Here is a 23,993-nt window from a genome sequence, read left to right on the forward strand (position 1 = left end):
ATTTCCCAGCTTTTATGCAAGAGCATCAGAAATTACAGGATGATACGGTATTCATAGATATACAAATCCCAAGGAGAAACTCTTTCTGGATAGGAGGTGGGAATGAGGACCCCACGATGGCAGGATAGAAGGGACTTTTTCATAGCCTGTTTTCTCAGTATTTGTCCTGTCCCCAGGGCAAGTACTTGAACAGGTTCTGCTCTATGGAACAGTGGTGGAATCAGCCCTACAGACTGTACAGTCCAAGATGAAAATGGAGGAAAGATTTCCTATGTTCTGCAAAAGCTGAAATGTCATCTCCCTATCAGGTCCATCTCTACCTGTATCTCTCTCTCTCTCTCTCTCTCTCTCTCTCTCTCTCTCTCTCTCTCTCTCTCTCTCTCTCTCTCTCTGTGTGTGTGTATTTATGTCCACCTCTCTCCTCGGCTCCCTTCCCCTCCCCTCCCCTCTCAGTCTCTGTCACCATCTCTAACTCTATGTCTATCTCTCCTATTTATCACTGCCTTGAGTTCAAGAAGAACCAAGTTGTGGGAATGGCATGATTAACTAGCAATATCTTCTGGCCCTTCCCACCTGTGGACCTCCCCAAGAGGCCAATGTAGAGTCTGTAACTTGTTCTCAAAGCCTTCCCTATGCTCTAAACTTAATTCCAACACATGCAGACGATCAGTCAAGCCAGCTTCCCACTTCAATGCCTCCTTCGCTGTAACTTCTATTATCTCTGGCTCCCATGGTCTCCTTTTCTGTTCTGTTGGCTGTAAAACCACTGTTTTCCATTTCTTGATTGGATTTAAAGCCACAAGATGAAACTGTATGTAAATATTTCACTGTGTTTCTACTTTTAATCTAATCAATTTGATTTTTAAGTATTTGTACAACATCAATGAGATATTACAGCATCTTTTGGCGTCTCTATTTTCCACTGTCACCTCTGTCATGCCCTTGTCTGAGACATCAGCATCTTTAATTGATAGCTCCTACTGCTCTCACCCAAATTAAACGTCAGGTTCTCTACACTGATGATGTATACAATGAATTAGACTCTAAACCATGTTTACAGCCTTGACAAGTAACTTGATGTTGACTGACTTCTGTCTAATACACTTGTGGCAAACTTGTGTTTAAGATACACAGGATTTTAGGATTAAAACCCCATACTCTTCCTCCTGAGATTTTTTCATTCCCTCCATCCACTGACCTCTTAACTGCTTCACTTTGGAAAGACAAACACCAACTCTAAAGATGAAAAAAAAAATGTATCAAGATACTATTATAAACCCATTGCCCTGTATGCTAATTTTAAAATGAATAAAAAGAAAGCAATATTGGAAATTTAAAGAATATACATTTGATTAAAAAGTAAAATATTCTGATAGCATGGTTTGATTCATCTGAAGTTATTTCTAAGAGATTCTAGAATAAAGGAAAGAGATCTGGAATGGACTTTGGTACACTGCAGCTGGTCTATCTCTAGTGTTGGCGTTCTGCTTTGCCAGAATGGACTAGCCCAGCTTTGTACCTGCTGTCCCATTCAGACAGTGACCTGTTAGCTCTTGGGTTTTTTTCTCTGTGAAGAAATCATCAGGATCCTATTTTGTCTGGATATTGGACAACATAGAGGTTTGAACAACACGCCCATAACAGACTCATCTCTCCTCTCAGCTTTCACCACTATCAACAAGTTCCTTCAATGTTGGTTACAAGGTGTCTTAGATATTTGCACATCCTTCTATTTCAGAGTTTGTCAAGGAGAAAACATTTTCTTTTTTTTTTCTGTTTTTTTTTTCGAGACAGGGTTTCTCTGTGTAGCTTTGCGCCTTTCCTGGAACTCACTTGGTAGCCCAGGCTGGCCTCAAACTCACAGAGATCTGCCTGGCTCTGCGTCCCGAGTGCTGGGATTAAAGGCGTGCGCCACCACCGCCCGGCGAGAAAACATTTTCTTAAGCTGGAAATAATTTCTAAGTTGCAAGCAGGAAGCTCTTTGAAGAATTAACACTGAATGCAAGCAAAATATGTCCTCTTTGCAACCCGCTTTTCTGAGTGCCTAAGAGATGGTGTGTGGAAAGCTGGGAATGTCTCACTATTTGAGCATTCTGAAGTGCAGGGCATGTTTTGTTATCTTTGTCTCTGCAAGACAGAGAGTGCATGGATAATTAAAATACATAGACATGTGCAGAGAACATCCAGCCTACTGCCTACAGCAGTAGAACATATTAGTTAGGTTTTTAATTGGAAAGAAGATTGGAGATAGGGAGACAGCATGCTGTGTGGTGGGGATGTTAAGAGGGCGTCTTTGTAGTCAGGCTGCTGGGGTTTGAATTTAGATGCTCTCACCCACCAATCACAAAACCTTGTTCAAGTTGTTTGACTTATCTGTACAAGAAAAATTGTAGTAAGACACAAAGTGAAAAATAGCACAATCAAATGCATGCGAGCAGTTGTGATAGCATGCCAGCCTATAATAAAAATTTGATTTTTATCATTGCTCATTTAAAGACAAACGGAGGCATCTCTGTGAAGATCTGGGTCCTCGGAATAAGCGTTAAACACAGGAGAAATTATTTATAAATAATTCCCCATGTTTATACCTTCAAATCTAATTAATCTGACTTATTTATATAAAATAAATTAGATATTAAAACATCTGTTGACCTCATGCATTTTTTCATTATCAGCTCTGTTATCAGGTAGTTTAAGATGCCAGCAGGAGAGGTCAATGAAAAACTCAGTGGATGAGAGTGTTTGTTGGTTTTGAACCTCAGAACTCATAGTAAAGGGAGAATTGACTTCTGAAAGTTGTCCTCTGACCTCCATATGTACACTGTAGCATAAACACACCTGTACTGTCACACACATCACACACATATTCAAGAAACAGAGCAGGCAAGTGGGACAGGAAGAATCGAATATGATTAGATCATGATGCTTTGCCATGTAGAGTCTTCTACAGCTCCCTGTTGCTCTCCAACATGACATGGTCAGTGGGCATCAGGAGGGCCAACTTAACTACCTTCATATCCCATTACCTGCCAGTCTTCCACTTACTCTCCTCAAGCCGCGCTCCATCCCTGATTCCTTCATCAGGTCAAACCATCTCCCTCAGAGGACCAGGTGTATGTTCCCTGCATCACCTCTCTGGAAGGATCCCATGTGTATCTCACTCACTGCTCAAATCTTTATTTAAATCACACTCCGCCACAGTCAACGCACAACCCATAAAAGGTAAGTGACCTGTTATACTTGTTGAAAGCTGGGTTCACACACACACACACACACACACACACACACACACCTATAACTTGCTCAATAACTTTATTATTTATTTTATTTTTTTATTTATTTTTTTTTTCGTTTTTCGAGACAGGGTTTCTCTGTGTAGCTTTGCGCCTTTCCTGGGACTCGCTTGGTAGCCCAGGCTGGCCTCGAACTCACAGAGATCCACCTGGCTCTGCCTCCCAAGTGCTAGGATTAAAGGCGTGCGCCACCACCGCCCGGCCTATTTTATTTTTTTAAACATTGAATTTATTCTTGTAAGTTCTTGTTTCCTCAAAACCCCCCACCCCTGAAAGCTTCCTGTGGAGCCTCTTCTCCTGGTTTACAAGCGCTTTGCTCTTATCAATAAGGATCACCTCAGTGTGGCATGAGGAGTTCATGGATGTAGCCCCACCATGATTGCCGGAAGTGTGTTGGCATATCATGATGCTCTGTTCTCCTAGAACTATCCATTAATTCGGGAAATCTGTATCAAAGCTCTTCAGTTCAGCATTACTCTCTGCAATTTTACAGATATGCAGCAAAAATTCATCCCTCTTTTCAGAAAGCTTACCTGTGTCCAGCCCCACTGTTTGACCTGGGCACATCCACAATCTCCATCATTGTATTGCCTAGATGGCATATTATCACTTTTTGAAGGGGACATCCTCCATATATGGAGTGGCTTTTGGGATATTCGCACCTTGATGGTCTGAGCAATGTCAAGGGTGTTCACAAAATGAACATGAACATGTAAGCCTCTTGAATTGCAAGATTTTGTAGGGGTTCCTGGGCCCAGAAAATAGTGAGAAATTTTCACAAATCACCTCAGGCCACTTACAGGCAAAGGAAGATTGAAGGCCTCAGTATCTTTAATCAGTTACTGAAACCCTGTCATTGACTTAAAATGTGAAATGGGGGAAGAGCACACCATTTGTTTGTCCAGTACCAAATGGTCAGCCTTAGGAAAAATGAATGCAAGTAACATTATATAGACTCAACAGCTAGATTAGGAATATATATGTATATACAAATACTACATGCATGCAATAGCAATTGATGAAAAAAGAGGCCAAGAATTTGAAGGAGACTAGGAAGGAGGATATGGATGGGTGTGGAGGGAGGAAAGGGAAGGAATAAATGTTGTAATTAAAATGCAATCTCAAAAAAATAAGCAAAAATAAATATCAGTAATACTGGAGAACTATAAACAGACAAACAACAAATGTGAAATGAAATGACTTTCCATTTTAGCTGGAGAATTATTTTAGAGTTTGTATTAACTCTATTTATCCAAATAACTTGTATGATGAATTGGGGTGGCTTACAGTTTCAGAGGTTCAGTCCATTATCATCATGGCAGGAAGCATGGCAGCACACAGGCAGACATGGTGCTGGAGAAGGAGCTGAAAGTTCTACATCTTGATCCACAGGCAGCAGAAGGAGACTATGTACCACACTGGGCATAACTTCAGCCCTCCCCCACAGTGATACAATCCCTCTAGCAAGACCACATCTCCTAATAGTATCACTCCCTATGGGCCAAGCATTCAAACACATGAGTCTGTGAAGGTCATACCTTCAAACCACCACAATTAAGAATATCATACATGGAATAAACATACATGTTAAGGAAATAAGGGATAAATGTCACGGGTTAAAAATACAATCTGCAGGAGGGCAAGTGGAATATGGACTATTGATTCTGCTAATCAGCAGAGAAAGAATACTGGGAGCCAGGCGGTGGTGGCACAAGCCTTTAATCCCAGCACTCGGGAGGCAGAGGCAGGCGGATCTTTGTGAGTTGGAGGCCAGCCTAGTCTACAGAGAGAGATCCAGGACAGGCACAAAGCTACACAGAGACACCCTGTCTCAAAAAAAAGAATACTGGGTCATGAGTAAGAGCTGGCAAAGTAGTAAAGGGAGAAGGACATCCCGTGCAAGGATCCTCCCTGTATGACTCCTCCAACATTTGGGAGGATTTATAACTATTGTTAATGAAGGCTGCACTTAAAAACAAGGATATGCTAGGAAACTAAAGGGCAAAGCCAAAAGCACTTCAAGGGGCATGAAACAGCACTCAAAGAAAATAGTTGTTGTTGTTAAATGGTACATCTTCATCCTCTCCATTTTCACATGCAAAACATTTATGGACCTTGTACGCAAGGACCATAATTCAGATTTGTTACATCTGACATTATCTTCCAAGAAATCTTTCTTGTAAGGCCAACTCTGTAAGATGGGACATTCTGACTAGCAGTCCTCATAGTAGTTACTTTGAGTATAAAAAATTATGGTGGCATAAAGGCTGAACTGAGCTAAATGGGTTCATACTGTTGTAAATTATGTGTGGTGCATTGCTACCATCATGTAACCTGTAACTGTAACAAAACTTTTATAGAGAATTCCTAAGGTAAGTCTAGAATTGTGCATTTACCTACATGGACGCAGGTCTAATGCTTGGTCCCTACCACTAGAGAATACACTTCATGGAAGAAGGCTACTACTGCATTCCTAGCTCCTGGCACAGTACAGTAAACAGCATCACAGGTGCACAGGCACTAATTAGAATCACCTGAGCAGGGAGCCTCAGCTGAAGAAGTGTCCTGATTGCCTTGGTTGATGGGAGAGAGTCACACAGACTGTGGGCAGCACCTGTTGGTAGCAGCCCAGATACAAAAGGATGCGGAAAAGGGGAATTATTCTCAGGTTGGTTCCTTTGGCCACCCTCTTACTGCTGAGTGGATTTGCCCCTTTGTTGCTGCCTCTGTTTCCTTTGCTGAGAGCAAAATCAGCATCTCCAAGCTTCCATCATGAACTAGGAACCAGTGGCTCTCCAGGAACCTTCTGGATTCTAGTGCCAGCATGGTACTACTGAGACATTGTGGACTGAATAACTACCAGCTGTGGCCCCTCAATGAGAGACAGGTATTGTGGTATTACTTAGATTGCTGAGCTTCAAGAACCAAGTGACTGCCAGGTTCTCTGCTTCCTGTGGATAATTTGGCTATGGTTTCTATTTTAAAGCTTACTTAATAAATGCAGATATATATATATATATATATAAGCTATGTGATATATATATATATACATATACATATGTGTGTCTATCTATATATATTCTCTGTCCTCTGTATTTCATCCTCCCTTTATTACAGTTGTTAATTAATTGAAGTTACTAAGCAAGGGATAGGTGTCTGTTGCATGCCATTTCGGAGGTGTCATAAGGCGTGCGCCTGGCATCAGGGGTCACTAGAAGTGAAGTGACCCAGCTGACAGTTTGAATATTTCACAGATTCATTAATTTTTCAGAAATATACAAATAAGTATGATTAGTCTGTTCAATCCACAACATGTGTGAGGCCACAGACATGGCTCACTAGTTTGCCCATGGCTTCTTAACATTGTCCCCTGGTTTCAGAACTGTGGGTTGGAGTTCCCTCCTGAAGGCCTGACTGTCCTAAGGAACATGCTCAGTTAGATTCAATGAAGACTCTCTAAGCATGCCGTGATCATTTTAACATAACGCTAGAAGGGGAAAACCTCCTAGTGTCACTTCTTATTTTATGGGTAAAAAAAATTCCCAGAACCTTTGGAGATGACCTTCTGAATGAAGACAAAGGTTGGACTGTTAACAGAGTTTTAGTCAAGTGTTTTTCAGAGTCGTAGCGGTTTTCAATCTAGTTAAAGCCCTCTCCACCCCCGCTGCTCCACCCTGACCCCCACCAAAAGGGAAAGAAACAAGTTTGCCCTGTCTTAAGCCAAAGTCACACCATTCTGGCTGTTAAGAATATGATTAGCTTCTGAAAGTGACTGATGCCCGAGTTTTCAATCATGTTAGAATTCTGGAATAATGGAATTTCTTATGAGGTCCGAGGAAAGGTCTTATAGACTTTCAACATCAACACCCTCCTCCCTCCTGGGAGGTGAATTTACTTCTGCCAATCACCTTGTGCTTGCAGCTACAGGAACGCAGAGGTTTGGGGTTTGGACCATGTCAAAATATCTGAAGATCAGTAGTGCATTCAATTACACTTCTAAGATCAAAAGCCAATTAATGTTTCTTTGCCCAGAGTTTATGTGTCTCCCCCATTACAAATTCAAAAGTAGCATTTTTTAAAAATGAGAATCAGTATCATTATAGAACTTACATAAAACTGTATCTTTTTATTCATATGGGAACCTTGATTTGAGTTCTGAGCCCCCCGCTCCCAAACTCTGTGGATTTCATCCTCACTCTCACTTGCCCCTGCATAAGCAAGGCTTTCAGTACTAGCTGTTGTGATGGAGGCTTGGCACTCTCCCAGTATTGATAGCTCAGAGGACTCAGTGTTATGCTTGGTATTGTTGTTATTTTTGGGTTTTTAGAATAAAATATAAAACTTAAGCTATTTTTTCAGTGATGAAAGTACTTTAAGTGAAGATCCCGTCTTCCAAAAAATTACTCCTTCAAATATCTGCCTGCTCTCTACATTCCAAGCATCTCCAGGCATTGGGTTTTTACTTTGTTTTGAGTGTATAGTTGGTATCTGAGGCCACAGCAGTATGGTAGGACAGTTATGAATCATGCTGGTAGACATACTGAGTTGTATGAAATAAGAAGATGTTGTGATAGGAGTCACATTTGGAGAGTTCTTATTCATAAAAGACTAAAGGTACCACCTTAAGATCGAGATACTATGCATGTGTGAACTGCAGTAAAAAAAAAAAAAGCCACATCTCTGTTGAATATCCCACAGGCTGATTGACTGATAAGAATTTAGTGATTATGGAAAAGTAGAATGTGACAGATCAAGAGACGAAACTGTCTCGGACAATCTTTTCCTGACTAGCCACTGATTACCTGCTTTTTGTATCTGACTAAGGGTTATCAAGTAAAACCTTTAGAATGTATTAACTCTGTATACCATTAGCTTCTACCAATTCAAAAGCTAAGAAGGTCATCGGTTAGCAAACAGGACCTACATCAGATATTCCTCTGCCTTGCTGAACCTGCTTGCCTGCCAACCCTATCAATGTGCTGGGTAAATGCATTGATTTGTGACTTTCTTTTGTTCTATGATTTTAAAAGCTAATGTAACCACTTACATGATATAACACATCATTCAGAGCCCTCTGAATCTTTTTCTGTACCATAGTCCCTCATATTTTGCTAAATAGATTATTTCTTATTCATTTTGGAGTATGAGTTGTATTTTACATCAACTTGTATGGTTAAACTAAAAGCTATCTTACACTTTATGTGTACTCTCCAGGAGAGCACATATGTTCTTATCAGATAAGGGAGTAGCATTTCTTTTCATTTTGTTGAGCTCACAAACCTGGAAACATCTATAAACATAGAGTCCATGTTTATATATATACAGATATATGTATATATATACATATATATGTGTATGTATGTATATATGCATATATATGTACACACACATACATGTATATAATGAAACTACTTGGGATACTTGGGAACAAAACTAGCAGGAAATACTTGAAGGGAGTCATTATTTTAAAGAAGGGACCTAAATCCAGAGAATTTCCCACTCCTTCACTTTTATTGCTGGTGGTGGCTATCGCAAGATGCTATGCCAGGTGGCAAATATCAAGGCCCATAGTAGACATTCCCTAACAAACCAGAGACAGAGCATAGAGCCCATAGTAGACATTCCCTAACAAACCAGAGATAGAGCATAGAGCCACCACAACTACCCAGTGAGACACACCCCACTTCTGTACATAAACTTCCTGCTTCTCTGGTACATGGCTGTTTCAGCAATCAAATGACAGTCAACACATCACCAACTAAAAGTAAACTAAGTGAACTGAGATTAAAGTTGCTCCTGAGGGATAAAGTTTTCAGTTTGAATTCAGTGGTCGAGTGCATCTTCTGCTGAAAAGAAATCATAAATCAACATTGTTTGGAGGAATATAGCAGAATTTAGGATCTGGAGAACAAAACACTTACAATAAGCTTGTCTTAGTTAGGGTTTCTATTGCTGTGAAGAGACACCATGACCACAGCAACTCTTATAAAGGAAAACATTCAATTGGGGATAGTTTACAGTTCAGAGGTTTAGTCCATTATCATCATAGCAAGAACCATGGCAGCTTGCTGGCAGACATGGTGCTGGGGAGGTAGCTGAGAGATTTGGTGAAGAATGTGGCTTCACATCTTCACATTCTTCACATCTGGATAGGTAGATAGCAGGAAGAGAGAGTGACACTGGGTCTAGCTTGGACTTCTAAAACCCCAAAGCCCTCCCCCAGTGACACACTTCCTCCAACAAATACACCTATTCCAACAAGGCCACACCTCCCAGTATTGCCACTCTCTATGAGCCTATGTGGGCCATTTTCATTTAAAACACCACATTCCACTCCCTGGCTCCCACAGGCTTATAGTCATATAATGCAAAAAGCATATAATTCAAATTCAAAAGTCCCCACAGTCTATAAGTCTCAACCCTGTTTAAAAGTCCAAAGTTCAAAGTCTCTTCAGAGATTCATGCACTCTCTTAACTATAATCCCCTATAAAATCAAAATCAAAAAGCAGATCACATACTTCCAACATATAATAGCACAGGATATACATTACCATTCCAAAATGTAGGAAAAGGAACATAGTGAGGAAATGCTGGACCAAAGCGAGACCAAAATCCAACTGGGCAAAACTCCAAACTCTGCATCTCCATGTCTGATGTCAAAGTGCTCATCATATCTCCAACTCCTTTCAGCTTTGTTGACTGCAGCACACTTTTTTCTCTTGGGATGGTTCCACTTTCTGTTAGTAGCTCTCCTCAGCAGGTATCCCATAACTCTGGCATCTCTAACATCTTTGAGTCTCCAAGGTAATTCAGGCTTCAACTTCAGAGCTTCATGAAATTGTATTTCTAGGCCTCCATTCAGGGATACCCCTGACACATGCCTTGCCTCAGTAGCTTTCCTCAGACATGGAGGGAGATTCCATAATCTCTTTTTTGTGTCTTTGACTCTAAAGCCAGAATAAGTGGCCAAGCTGGAAAGTTTTGCTGTTTGCTAGGGCTGAAACATGGCCCCCACATTCAAATACATTTTCAGCAGCTTTCTGGTTTTGACAGTTTTCTTCACTGCCTAAGCTTGGCTGTCCTGAAATTCCATCTGTAGACCAGGCTGGCCTTGAACTCAAAAGAGCTGTCTGCCCCTGCCTCTGGAGTGCTGGGATTAAAGGTGTGTACCACTACACCTGGCTCTAAGCTTCTCTTTAATTCCTTTTCACAAGTTGGAAGCTTAGCTGGGTGGGGTCTTGTTCTGAGGTCACCACTCCCTTTACTCGATTAGCATCAGGCTTTTCTTTAATCTATTTACACTTCCTGGTGCTTCTTTTCTCCTTCAACTGTAAATTTTGTATTTTTCCCTGCTCAACTTGCTCCTTTTCATTACAGATCTGCAAAAGAGGGGCCACTAATAGCCAGGAAACACAGTCAATGATAGGTTGTTTAGAAATATCCTCTGCCAAAGATATTAATCTATAATTCTTTAATTTAACCTCAGGTAGATTTTTTTTTTTTTTGGACAAGGGCAGAAAGCAGCCACATTCTTCACCAAAACATCATAAGAATGGTCTCTAGGTCATATTCTTCTTCTCTGAAACTTCTTAATCTAGGCCCCCACAGTTCAGATCACACTCAGCACCACTGTCTTCCATGATCCTACTAGTATGGCCTATTGAGCCCCACTTAAAGCATCAATCTGCATTCCTATTCCAAAGTCCCAAAAGGTATATTCCTCCAAACAAAAGCACAGTCAGGCCCATCATAGCAATACCCTGCTCCTTGGTCCAACTTCTATTTTAGTTAGGGTTACTATTGCTATGAAAAGACATTATGACAATGGCAACTCTATAAAAAAAAATTTTGTTGGAGACTGGTTTACAGTTCAGAGGTTTAGTCCATTATCACGGTGGAAAGCATGGTGGCATGCAGGCAGACATGGTACTAGAAAAGTAGCTGAGGGTTCTACATTCAGATACAAGGGAAGCAGGAAGAGAGAGTGCACGGGACCTGACTTGAACTTCTGAGACCTCAAAGCCACCCCCAGTGACACACTTCCTACTCCAACAAGGCCATACCTCCCAATAGTACCACATCCTATGAGCCTATGGGAGCCATTTTCATTTAAACTACCACAAAGCTTGACACAATCACAAAGTATTTGCCTGACTATGAAGAAACAAAAGAAACTGATTCTTACAAAAGAAAATCCAACAAATAGTTCATAAATGTATTAGAAAAAAACAGGGCCAACAACAGGGCTGGTTGGGCAGCTCAAAGCTGGAGGCCTGATAATCTGCATTCAGTCCCCAACACCCATGCAGTAGAAGGGCTGAACTGACTCCAGGAAGTGGTCCTCCAACCCCCAGCTGCACACAGTGACACTTGTGCACCCACACACATGTATATCCAAGCAAATAAATAAAACACAGTAAAATGTTTTTAAAGATAGAAATACCAGAAAATTATTTAAAATCAAACTGTTCTCAGTCTGTTGAGTGTTGTAAATAAAATATGCTAATAATAAATGGAAAAATGTCATCACAACTGTGTAAACTATTAAAATGAAAGCAATTGGTATTTTAGAATTATAAGCTGTAACACCTGAAATTAAATTACCCTGGATTAGTTTAACAGATATATTAAAGATCACTGGGTCAGGAGTAAGTAATTTGCATACCTATCACCAGAAAGTATCCCACCAGAAAGACAACAAGAAAGGGCTTTGATTTTTTTTTTAAGTTAGTGTATTCTCCACTCTTGCCCTCACCCTCTCTTTCTCTCTTCCCCTAGACCCAAACCCTCAGTCTCACCCCTAGTGCTGTAATAGATCACCAGCTGCAGCCTCCCTTCCCTCTCCTGTGGATCCTACCAACCATCCCCTCTTAAACTCTCCCGCCCCTCATTGCTGCATCCCAGGCTCCAATACCAGCAGGCATCCCCTGTGAACACACTAGCTGAGCAGGCAAGTAGAACAGGAAGCACACAGCCATCACACTCACCAAGAATCCAGAGAAGAAACAGAAACCAAGGAATGAAACACCCACCCAACAAAGACAAACTGAGAAATCAGCACCTAGACCTATAATCACCCCAAACCCAGATGTCTAACCACCAGCATAAGAACACAATCAACAAACAGCCAGGGCAATATGTCTCCACTAGAGACCAGCTATCCTACCACAGTAGGCCCTAAATACCTCAACAAAGCTGAAGCACAAGAAAAATACCTTAAAACAAACTATGTGAACATGATAGATGTCCTTAAAGAGGAAATTAATAAATCCCTTATAGAAAACCAGGAAAATATGAAGAATTGGAGCAAATAAATAAATCCCTTAAAGAAATCCAGGAAAATACAGTCATTGGAGGAAAAAAAATAATACTGTTGAAGACCTGGAAATGGAAATAGAAGCAATAAAGAAATAATAAACTGAGGGAATTCCAGAAGTAAAAAAAATTAGGAATTTGAACAAGAACTACTGAGGCAAACTTCAGCAACAGAATACAAGAGATAGAAGAGAAACCTCAAGCTATTAACGCCTCAATAGAAGAAATGGATACATCTGTCAAAGAAAATGTTAAATATAAAAATCAGGGCAACAACATCCTTCAAAATAGCAACAAATAAACTATCTTGGGGTAAATCTAATCAAGCAAGTGAAAGACTTGTATGACAAGAACTTCAAGTTTTTGAAGAAAGAAATTGGAGAAGATATCAGAAGATGGAAAGATCTCCCATGCTTATGGATTGGTAGGATTAATAATAAAAGAACTGCTGGAGGTATTACTATCCCTGATTTCAAACTATACTACAAGAGCTATGGTAATAAAAACTGCATGATATTGGCATAAAAACAGATACATTGATAAATGGAATCAAATTGATGGCACAGACATACACCCAAATACATATAGACACCTAATCATTTATAAAGTTGCCAGAAATACACACTGGAAAGGAGACAGTATCTTCAACAAATAATGTTGGTCACACAGGCTGTCCACATGTAGAAGAATACAAAGAAATCCATATATATATCACCCTACACAAAACTCAAGTCCCAGTGGATCAAAGACCTCAATATAAAACCTTATACACTAAACCTAAAAGAAGAGAAAATGATGAATAGCTTTGAACACACTGGCACAGGAGATGACTTTCTGAATAGAACATGGATAACACAAGCACTGACAGCAACAATAAATAAATGGGACCATACGAAACTGAATTTTTTCTGTAAGGCAAAGGACACTGTAAATCAGACAAAGCAGCAGCTACAGAATAGGAAAAGATTTTTACCAACTCCACATCCAATAGAGGACTAATATCCAAAATATATAAAGAACTCAAGAAAACTAGATGTCAAAAACACCCCACAAATAATCCAATTAAAAATGGGGTACAGATCTAAACAGAGATTTCTGAATAAAGGAATCTCAAAAATATGTTCAACATCCTTAGCCATCAGGAAAATACAAATCAAAACTACTTTGAGACTCCATCTTACACCTGTCAAAATGACAGCTCATGCTGGGGAGGATATGGAGCAAGGGGAATACTCTTCCATTGCTGGTAGGAGTGCAAACTTGTACAGTCATGATGAAAATCAATATGGTGTTTCCTCAGAAAGTTGGGCACTGATCTAACTCAAGACCCAGCTATACTACTCCTGGGAATATAACCAAAGGATACTCCATCTTACCTCAAGGACATCTCATCTATGTTCACTGTGGATTTCTTCATAACAGTCAGAAGCTGGAAACAACCTAGATGTTCCTCAACCAAAGAATGGATAAAGAAAATGTGCTATATTTACACAATGGAGTATTACTCAGCTATTTTTTTAAATGACATCATGAAGACCATGTCCTCAGTGTGTATTATAACTATTAGCTTAGTATTTTTATGGGACTCTGACTCCTATGTCTGTTCTTGGGATTCATTTCCTCCTGTTGGGTTGCTGTGTCCAATATGAATACTTTGATATGAAAGTTTTTGCTTCATCTTACTATATTTTATTTTGTCGTGTTTGATTGTTATCTCTTAGAAGCCTGTTCTTTTCTAATGAGAGACAGGAAGAAAGTGGATCTGGAGGGAAAGCGGCGTGGGGTAGAAGTATGAGGAATGTAGGGAGGGGAAACTGTAATCATGATATATTTTATGAGAAAGTGTATTTTCAGTAAAAAAAAATAGTGTATTCAAAATTTCCACATTCAGAGTAAAATATAATTTAATCTATTAAATATGCTAAGTGAAGCTTATCCTGAAAAAAATAAGACATACAATCAAATTGTGAAAAATAAGGATAAATTTAAAACACACTGAAGGAACTGATTCAGGGAAATGATTTCTCCTCAGAAACAATGGAAAGTAGAGGCTATAGCAATGCCTTAGAAAGCTGAAAGGATGAGGCTAGAGCAGTGGATCAATGGTTAAGGGAACATACTCTTGCAGAGGAATCAAGTGCAGTTCCAAGCACACATGTCAGGTGGCTAACATCTGCCTGTAACTGAATCCCCAAGAAGTCTGATATTTCTGATCTCCACAGGCACTTGTCCTCACTTGTGCATACCCACACAGAGATGCACATACACATTAAAAATATTAAGAGAAGTTTAAAGTTAAGTGGAGGTCCAGGAAAATGGTTTAATCAGTTAAATTCTTGTCTTACAAACACAAAAACCTGGGTTCAATCTTTGGGACTCACATAAAAATGCCAAGAATGGTAACACGCTTTTGTAATCCCAAGCTGGAGACACAGAGGCAGGAGGATCCCTGGAGCTCACTGGCCATCATCCTAGACAAACTGGCAAACTCCAGGCCAGTGAAACCCTGTATCAAAGGAGGTAGGTGGTGCCCCTAATTATGACAACTGAGGTTATCCTCAGGCTGCTACATGCATGGAACATGAGTATGCACACACACACACACACACACACACACACACACACACACACACACACACAAAAGCATACATGTATACACACAAAAAAATAAATTGAAAGAAAAATAAAGCTATCAATTCAAAATAATTTTTAAAAAGCATCCTTCACATGAAATTGTCAAAAATAAATGAAAAATTATAAAGAGTAAAAAAAAAGTTACCTTGATTTAAAAGAAAAGACGAGTCCTTTAAAAATCAAGGTGAGGCCTGGCGGTGTAATGCAACAGTCGGGGACTGCCTAGCATGCATGAAGCCCTCCTGGCTTCCCTGTGCAGCATCACAGATGAATATAAAATAAAAGTATTTTTCAATAGGTAGAAACTAAGAGAATTTTTTAATAACAAATATGTACTATCAGAAGAACTAGAGTCTCTAGGTTTAGGAGTAAGTTCTGTTTTAATTGGATTGTTTTCTAAAGCATTGAAAATTATATTTAGATGAATGCAAAACCATTGGTTTTGTATTTTTTCCTCTCTCTCTATCTCTCTCCCCTGACTGCATGAGTGTGTGTGTGTGTGTGTGTGTGTGTGTGTGTGTGTGTGTGTGTGTGTGTTGCATTGCTGAATGAAACCTCAGCCCTATGCATGTTAGGCAAGTTCTCTGTCTCCAAAGTATACTTCCAGTCTCTCTCAAAGCCTTTAAAACATCTATTAAAAACTCTTAAAATGAGCTGAATGGACAGCAACAAAAATATATATCTCATTATTTTATGTAGTTCTGTATAGATATTAGTTATTCAATAACAGAGAGAAAAATGAATGTTCCTGGCTATTTTGAATCTGATTGTCCTTTCCCGGAATAGTGTGCAAAGGTAAGTGGAGATGGATAAAGGTTAGTCTCTACAATGAAGAGAAACCAGGAGAGAGCAAGGTCTCTATCCTTGGGTTTTGTGAATTGGTTGTTAAATATCAATTCAGTAATGGGCTTGGTTTTTATCAGCAACCACTCAAATTGCAGCATAGAGAAAGAACTCTAGGCCTCTTGTATAAGCCAACATGGGCTGTCTAAGTGTGGATATATTCAATGCATAATCAAGCAAGATTTGACCTTAACGTCTGTCCCAACCTAGTATATGCCATCACCAAGGAAACAAGCTTAGAAAAATGGAAATGATTTGACTAAGGTTATATCATTCATTATTGTAATGAGCCAGGATAGTAATCATATCTGCATGTAATCTGGCCAGCACTTCTTCCATTCCAACTTAAAGCCTAAAATACAGGGTTTTTTTTTTTATCCTATTGTCAAAGGAACAGTTCCCTAAAACCAGGTTTTAGTGTAATCTGCCATTCCTAGTGCCTTTCTTCAAGGATCAAGAGAGCTGAAACACATATTTGCTTACCAACTACAAACAACACCTACAGCTTTAGAAAAATCTCAGTTCATCAAAATTACTAAATTACCCTAAGGAACTAATACAAACTGTTTGTAAATTGAAAACAACATTAAAAGAATGAGTTTGTTGAATTGAACAATGACCACATATTATTATCCCCATTTCACAGATGAGAAAATCAAATCAACAAAAGGTGAAATGGTGCCTTATGCCATTATTAAGATTGAGGATGGCTGAGAGATGAGCCCTGTGATCAAAACCCTGAGTTGGGAACCTCAAACCGTGCTAGCATCTTGAGCTGAAGTCAAGCCTGACCTTGGTAGCTAGTGACATATTAGCAATGAGCTGATGGAGTAGAAACCCATTCATATGGTGTGTGTGTGTGTGTGTGTGTGTGTGTGTGTGTGTGTGTGTGTGTGTAGGAGGGGGTGGCTTCCTCTCTCTTGCCCCTGACAACTGAATCCTTTAGTATCATTGGGGAATTGTGTTGGAAGAAAAATGGTATGTCTGTGAATACTACATTATCTTCTAGTCCACTAAATTGACTTTTATTTTCAGAGATAAAATATTTCCAGGAGTGCTATCAGGGTTGGCAGGATACCAGGCAGATTGAACTTTTCTGTCCAGTCTTTTGGGTGAGTCCAAGCCTTCCGGTTTCAGCATCTCCTGGGCAAAGCCTGTTGATGTGAAAAGAGCACAGAACTCTTTGTTTCTATTAGAACTCCTGTTTGGGATTAAAGAGTATGACTCATTCCTCGTGTTGCCAAATGCTCTGAGTAGGTGAAAAGCAGTGTAACAGAAAGAGGGGGTTGGCTGTCATCCTCAGAAGTAGGGACTCAAGTCCCCAGGGGGCATTTGGTCTGCAGGATTCTAGGGTCTTTTCTTTCCTCCACACCACTACACTTGGTGAGAAAACACAACCATTAAAGACAGCATTAGTGCCCAACACTTACTGGCCCTCTCTTGTTTCCCCTTGTGTGTGTGCACGTGTGTTCAGTTGCACCTGTCTTCCTCTATCCCTCTCCACCTTACTTCCTGAGAGAGAAAAGTCTCTCACCAATCCTAAAGCTCACTGTTCCTACTACACCAGCTATCCAGTAAGGCCCTGGGATGTACCTGTCTCTGCTCCTCTCTGCATTGGGATCAAGTTATGCGTGTTCTAGGGATCCAAGCTCCTCATGCTTACACAGTAAGTACTTTAAACACTGAGCTATCTTCCCAACCCTACTATTGAAACCTTTCAACACACTAACCTAAAATACATCCCATGGCCAATCTCACTTACTCTTTCCAACAAATTCATGAGTTTGGTGGACTTATTAACCACCTAGTCATACCAAATAGCTGAGTGACAAAGCTGACACTCCAGTGATGGTTTGACTTGAAAAATCATGTTTGACTGCATCTTGGTATTTAAATCATCTACAGAAAAATTAAGTATCCCGGTACCTAAACCCCACACTCACACACCCAAAAGACTACAACTGAGAAAGCACCAGACATCAATGTTTAAACAGTCTAAGTGATGCAAATATGTAGTCACGGAAACCACAGTGCTAAGTCATGTGAATATATCGCCTCATCCCATCAGCAAGCAGAGCTCGTAGACATTGTGAAGTGGACTAACGGTGGTCCTCTACCTGCCTCATGAGCCCATAAGAATAGGAATGATGGTCCCCAAAGATGAACATTTGCTGAGTGAGTTGTGTTCAGCTGCCAAGATTCCAAAGAATTCATGTTTCATTTCAGATGCTTCATAATACTAAGCAGCATCTAATCATTCATCCATGTGGCTAAGATGGAAAAGCTCCATTACTGATAAAATGCAACACAGCATTCCCCTATCAAGCTGAGAGAATTTTTCTTACATTAACAAAATGAGCAGAGACCTGCAGAAAACTAACCATCACTACCATAAGAAGACAAATGTGACTCTTCAAAGGAAAGAATAATCTTCATACTATCTATTCTGATGGTAAGGTCATCTATTTCCATGGGGCAGCAGATAGGCAACCACCCAGATTTAATCAGCTAAATGGGATAAGTCCATTTCATTATCAAAGGACAGTTGAGGAAAAGTGACAGATCTGTATATCATGATGAGTGATATTCCAGTCAACAAGATAACTCACTGCCCATTTTTTTATAGCCAGCATGGTGCTCAAAGGATTTCAGTTCATAGAAAGCATGCCTTAACAGAAGCACATTTAAATCTAAATGCAACAAGGAAATCTAAACAAGGAAAGAGATTTGCTCACCCCTCCATGGGCCATTCCAGCATCTCAGAAAGCCAGAACAGAAAATAGAACAAAAGAAAGACTAAGTTTCCAAGTTCTAAGGTTTGCTAATAATGTAGTTGATAAGAAAAGGAACACTAGAAGAAAGCAAAATTATTATCTAACTAACCATTTCACCATTTCAAAATTATGTAGCATTTTATGAACAAAGGAGATATTAGGGCTGGAGAGATGGCTCAGCAGTTAAAAGTGCTTACAGCTCTATAAAAGACACTTAGTACCTAGCACTCAGACTAGCGGAACTCACAACCATCTGTGATGCCACAGATGCCCTCTTCTGGCCTCTTAAAGCACCTACACTCACTGCACATACCCACAGACATGTACACATATGCATAATTACAAATAATAAAATAAATCTTTATGAAATAAGCAAGAATATGTTATAAATTATAAAATATTTTATAGTTGTATTCCAGTCAGCAGGAGAAAACAATTATCACCAAAACTTTCCCTGTGTATCCTAACCTTTAATGAACTCTAGAACTAAAACAACCACTGCCTCAAATTTATGATAACCAGGTCTTTGATTTTTGTTGGACTTCTACAATAAGCTGCTTATTTAACATATCATTTACTTTTTGAATCAAAGAACTTTATCTGAATTGGTTACTATTCGTTCTTTTGCTTCCTCATACTGAAAATCTTTGGTGAGATTTATCAGTGCAGACATGTTTATTCCTGTTCACTTCCGAGTTATATTCCACTGTATGTCTGTATCACACTTTAACCCTTCACCCAGTATTGGCTGTTGCAGGTATTTCTTTGATATTTATCAGTAGTGCTGACAATGTTTAATTCTTCCATGCTGTACTCCCAGAAATGGAATGGCTTTTACCTAGCCTCTAGATATCTTTCAAATGATCATTGGGTTCTAAGTCACCACAAATGCTTGTGCTCCCAGCAGCAGCTGAGTGCAGGTTTCTGACCTTTGTATATGTATTTGAATACTTTTTACTTCAGTGAAACTGAGCTATATAACTATTCTACTGCCTCTTTAATTTGTGTTCCGTTGTCTACCAAAAAAGACAAGCATCGTCTCTTGTTTTACTGGCCATTTGTTCTTCTCTTTCAGGGATGCTGATGCACAAATGTTGACTGCTGTGTTGTGTGGTGTTAGTTCAGTGGGCTGGAAACCACTTCTACCATTTATTATTGGCTCAGAGTTCTGGACATCAGATTTGAATCTTGAGAAAGAAATTTTTTCAACTTAGGACAAAGTTAAATTTACCCGTTTATGGCTCTGGTTTTTATAAGTAGATTAAGAAATTCTGATTACCCGTATGTTACAAAGACTTTTGCCTATATTTTTCACTTGTAAACTTTTAGTGGTTGTCCTTTTACATTTAAACATTTCATGACAGGAGTAGATTCTCTTCTTTCTCATTGCCTGTCCTTCTTCCCCCACTTCTCTTTCTTCTCCTTTGTCATCTCCCCCTCCTTCCTCATCCTCTCCTTTTCCCCCATCCCATTTTCCTCTTCTCTCCCCTCCCTTCCTCCTCCTCTTTCCCTCTCTGCTTCTCTCTTTTCTCCATTTCCCTCTGCCCCACCTTCCCCTCCTCGCTAGCCTCACCCTCTGACTCTCCTACCCCTCTCCATCTCCCACACATCCCTCTTTCTACTCCTCTACCCCGCCCTCTGTCTCCTCTACTTCTCTCTCATCTTCTCTTTCCCAGTTAGACTTTTGTTCTAATCTATTTATTTAGTTAGTTAGTTTTTGGTCTTTTGGATTTTGTTTGGGTTTTTCAATACAGGGTTTCTTTGTGTAGCCCTGGCTGTCCTGGAAGTCATTCTGCTGACCAGCCTGGCCTTTAACTCACAGAGATCCACCTGCCTCCACCTCCCAAGTTGGGTTTAATGCATATGACACCACTGTCCAGCTTTAATATATTAAACATCCTGACTTATGGATCTACAAATATTCATTCTATCACAGATGAACTTTTCATACTCATGCAGCTATTACTTCATAAGCACTTTTCATAAAACTTTCTGATATTTCTTTTTTAACCCTATATGAAGATATATAAACTGTTATTGATCATATTGATTATATAATTCTATATTAAATCTATCCGAGTATGACAAGCATTTTACCTTTTGATTTTCTTTAGAAATGTTTTTAGTTATTTTTTTTTGTTCCTCTCTAGCTCCTTGTATAATCTTCTCTCTCCTTCTTGCCCTGTTTCACCCCCAGCACCCCATACACATTTTATGTTAAATTATACAGAAGATGATGTAGAAGCTTTGGTGGGAATTGAATTGGATCATTTGAGCAATATAGAGCAAATTTGTCCTTCTATGACATTATTACATCTTTCTTGAACATAGAAAAACTATCTTGTGATGGTTAGGTTTGTCAACTTGACATGACTTAGATTCATGTGGGAAGAGAGCCTCAAAGAAAGGCTGTCTACATTACGTTGTCCTGTGGGTTTAGCAAAATTGTCTTAATTAAGTTAATAGATATGGGAAGCCTCGGCCTACTGTAAACAGCAGCACTCTGTAGACAGGGGTCCTGAGCTGTATAAAAGTAGAGAAATTGAGTTGAGCACAATCATGTAAACACTCATGCATGTATTTCTCTCTTCTCTTGACTGTGGATATGATGTGACCAGCTGTCATCAACTCCTGCCACTGTGATCTCCTCGCACTGATGGATGTAACCCCTAGTTGTGGTTTAAGAGGAACCCTCCTTCCCTAATTTTCTTTTAACATTTTATGTGTATGGGTGATTGTGCCTGCCCATATGTCTGGACATCACATGTGTGACTGGTGGAGGAGGCCAAAAGAGGGCATGGTCTGAGCCTGGAGTTACAGATGGTTGTGAGCCACCACGTGGGTTCTGAGAAAAGAATCTGGGTGCTCTAGAAGAGCAGCCAGTGCTCCTAACAGTTGCTTTTTATCAGGGTATTTTATCACAGTAATATAATTAAACTATAACACCATGTATATTTGTCTCTTAAGATATATTTGTCACATATTCACATACTCATGCTTAAAAATATATTGTGTACATGGTGAAGCATTTTCTAAAGATATTTTCATTTATGTAAGTATATCTTGTGGGCTGGGGAGATGGCTCAGCCATTAAAGGCTAGGCTCACAACTGAAACATCAAATGCATCTTGTGCTTTGACCATACGCATCCCTCCTTCTCCCCTCCCCATACTCCACGATTCCTTTTCCTATTTCCTGTTTGAGTCGTTTTAAAGGAACTTCCATGAAGTTTAACTTCACTTGCAAAGGTCTTATATTTATTTACACATTCTTCGGAACTTTGCCTATGTACTTTATACCATTTCTTCTTTTTTATATTCTTATGTAGTTAATCAAGCTTCTCAACTTCTGCAGCCTTGCTGTACTTTTCCTTCATCAGCAGTTTGTGAGTTACATCCTATATTTCAGTTGTTTCAGTGGTAGCTCTGACAGTGTGGCAGGCGTACTTCAGGAAATCAGATGTTTGTCTCTTTCTTTTTGAACTCATGCCTGAAGGATATACATCATTTTCACAGACCTTGCCCCCAACATGAGCTTAGTCACAAGGGTAGGTAATGCTGGATCTTCTGCATACTACACTCTCTCCTTCCTCTTACAAAGACATTTTAGAGCCTACTTGATCAGCCACTGTGCTAGATAGAAGAAAACTGACTCAGGGCAATTCTAACTTGTATCCCCATAGAAGGAAAAACACTAATCGAATAGTCACACAAATAAGCACTTTAAACTTGGGGAGCTTCGTTTTATGCTGGGATAGTTTGGGGTTGGGGAGCACATGAACAGGGAGGTAGGTCTCACTTTCACTGGGCCTCAGAAAATGTTTGGTCCCCCTGTGTGAGGGGGACCAAGAGTGAACAAACAGGGTGAAAGTGGAAGTCGCATCATTTCCTGCATTAAAACCCCGGCATCATATAAGGAAAATGAGCATGGAATTCCAACAGACTAGAAACAGATTCTGATGGGGACATGTATGTGGAAAAACAGCTGGATCATGTGGGAAAGAAGTGTAGTCCTGCAACTCAAATCAACTCTGAAATCCCCAGATTTCCATTTCTACACAAGAGTATTCCTAACTCCCAAATAGGGCTTTGGATACCCAGAAATATTAAGGATTTAATCTTAATTCTAGCAGCTAGCAGTTGACTAACTTGAGATTTGAACATTTTAACCCCACTTCCAAGCTTGTTCCTTCTTATCTACCCCGGCTATGCAGTCCCCTGAGCTGAGGGGTTCGGACTAGATACAAGAGCAATTTGGTAGTTACTGAGCAAAACAAACAAACAAACACCCCTCACCCAAACCTCATGGGATGTTCTCTGTTTATTCCTGTAGCAATCATGGACAGAAATCATACAACTTCATATGATCTCTGTGTGTGTGGTGTGCAGTGTGTATGTGCGAGGAGTACACATGTGTTCCAATTTTGCTCCTTTTTTTTTTTCTTTAAACAGGGTCTCACTGGAGCTCAAGCTACCTTGCATTCTACTCTATCTGTAGCCCAGGCTGGTCTTCACCTTATGCCCTTCCTGCCTCTTCTTCCTGAGTGCTGGCATGACAAAAACGGTACCATCGTGACTAGCTCATGCACCCTTCCTCTCCCTCCTTCTACTCACCCAACTGTGCTCCTCAATCATTTGCCTCTTCTAGTCTATGGAACTGTTTTTAGTAGAAATAGCATAAATATGCCTTCTCTCCAGTCAGAACCTCTAAGTAAAGATGAGCAATTGGCATTTTAGGCAGAAAGGAACAAATTATTATATCAGTAAGCCAGCCAACAAAACCTCCAGGATTCTGCTGTGTGATACAGCATAAGACATCTGAGGAAGTCAGAAAGGCTTTAGGATTTGGGATTTGAGCTTTCAGTTATAATCTGTAAGTTGTCTTGGGGTCAGATAAACATTCTAGTTGTCCCTCCCATATTTTCTTTTCTTTTTTTTTTCAGAGACAGGGTTTCTCTGAGTAGCTTTGCACCTTTCCTGGAACTCACTTGGTAGCCCAGGCCTCCCATATTTTCAGATGAGGGCTTTTAAATGGGTTGGTGATTGTGTGACTGTGTGCATGTTTCTGTGTGTGTCTCTGTGTATAGACACACACAGAGGCAGATGCGTCTGTGTATATAAGAGACTGTGGAAG

Source organism: Peromyscus californicus, unplaced genomic scaffold (assembly GCF_007827085.1).
Source record: "Peromyscus californicus insignis strain IS unplaced genomic scaffold, ASM782708v3 Scaffold_3__1_contigs__length_106647218, whole genome shotgun sequence".
Classification (NCBI taxonomy): Eukaryota; Metazoa; Chordata; class Mammalia; order Rodentia; family Cricetidae; genus Peromyscus; species Peromyscus californicus.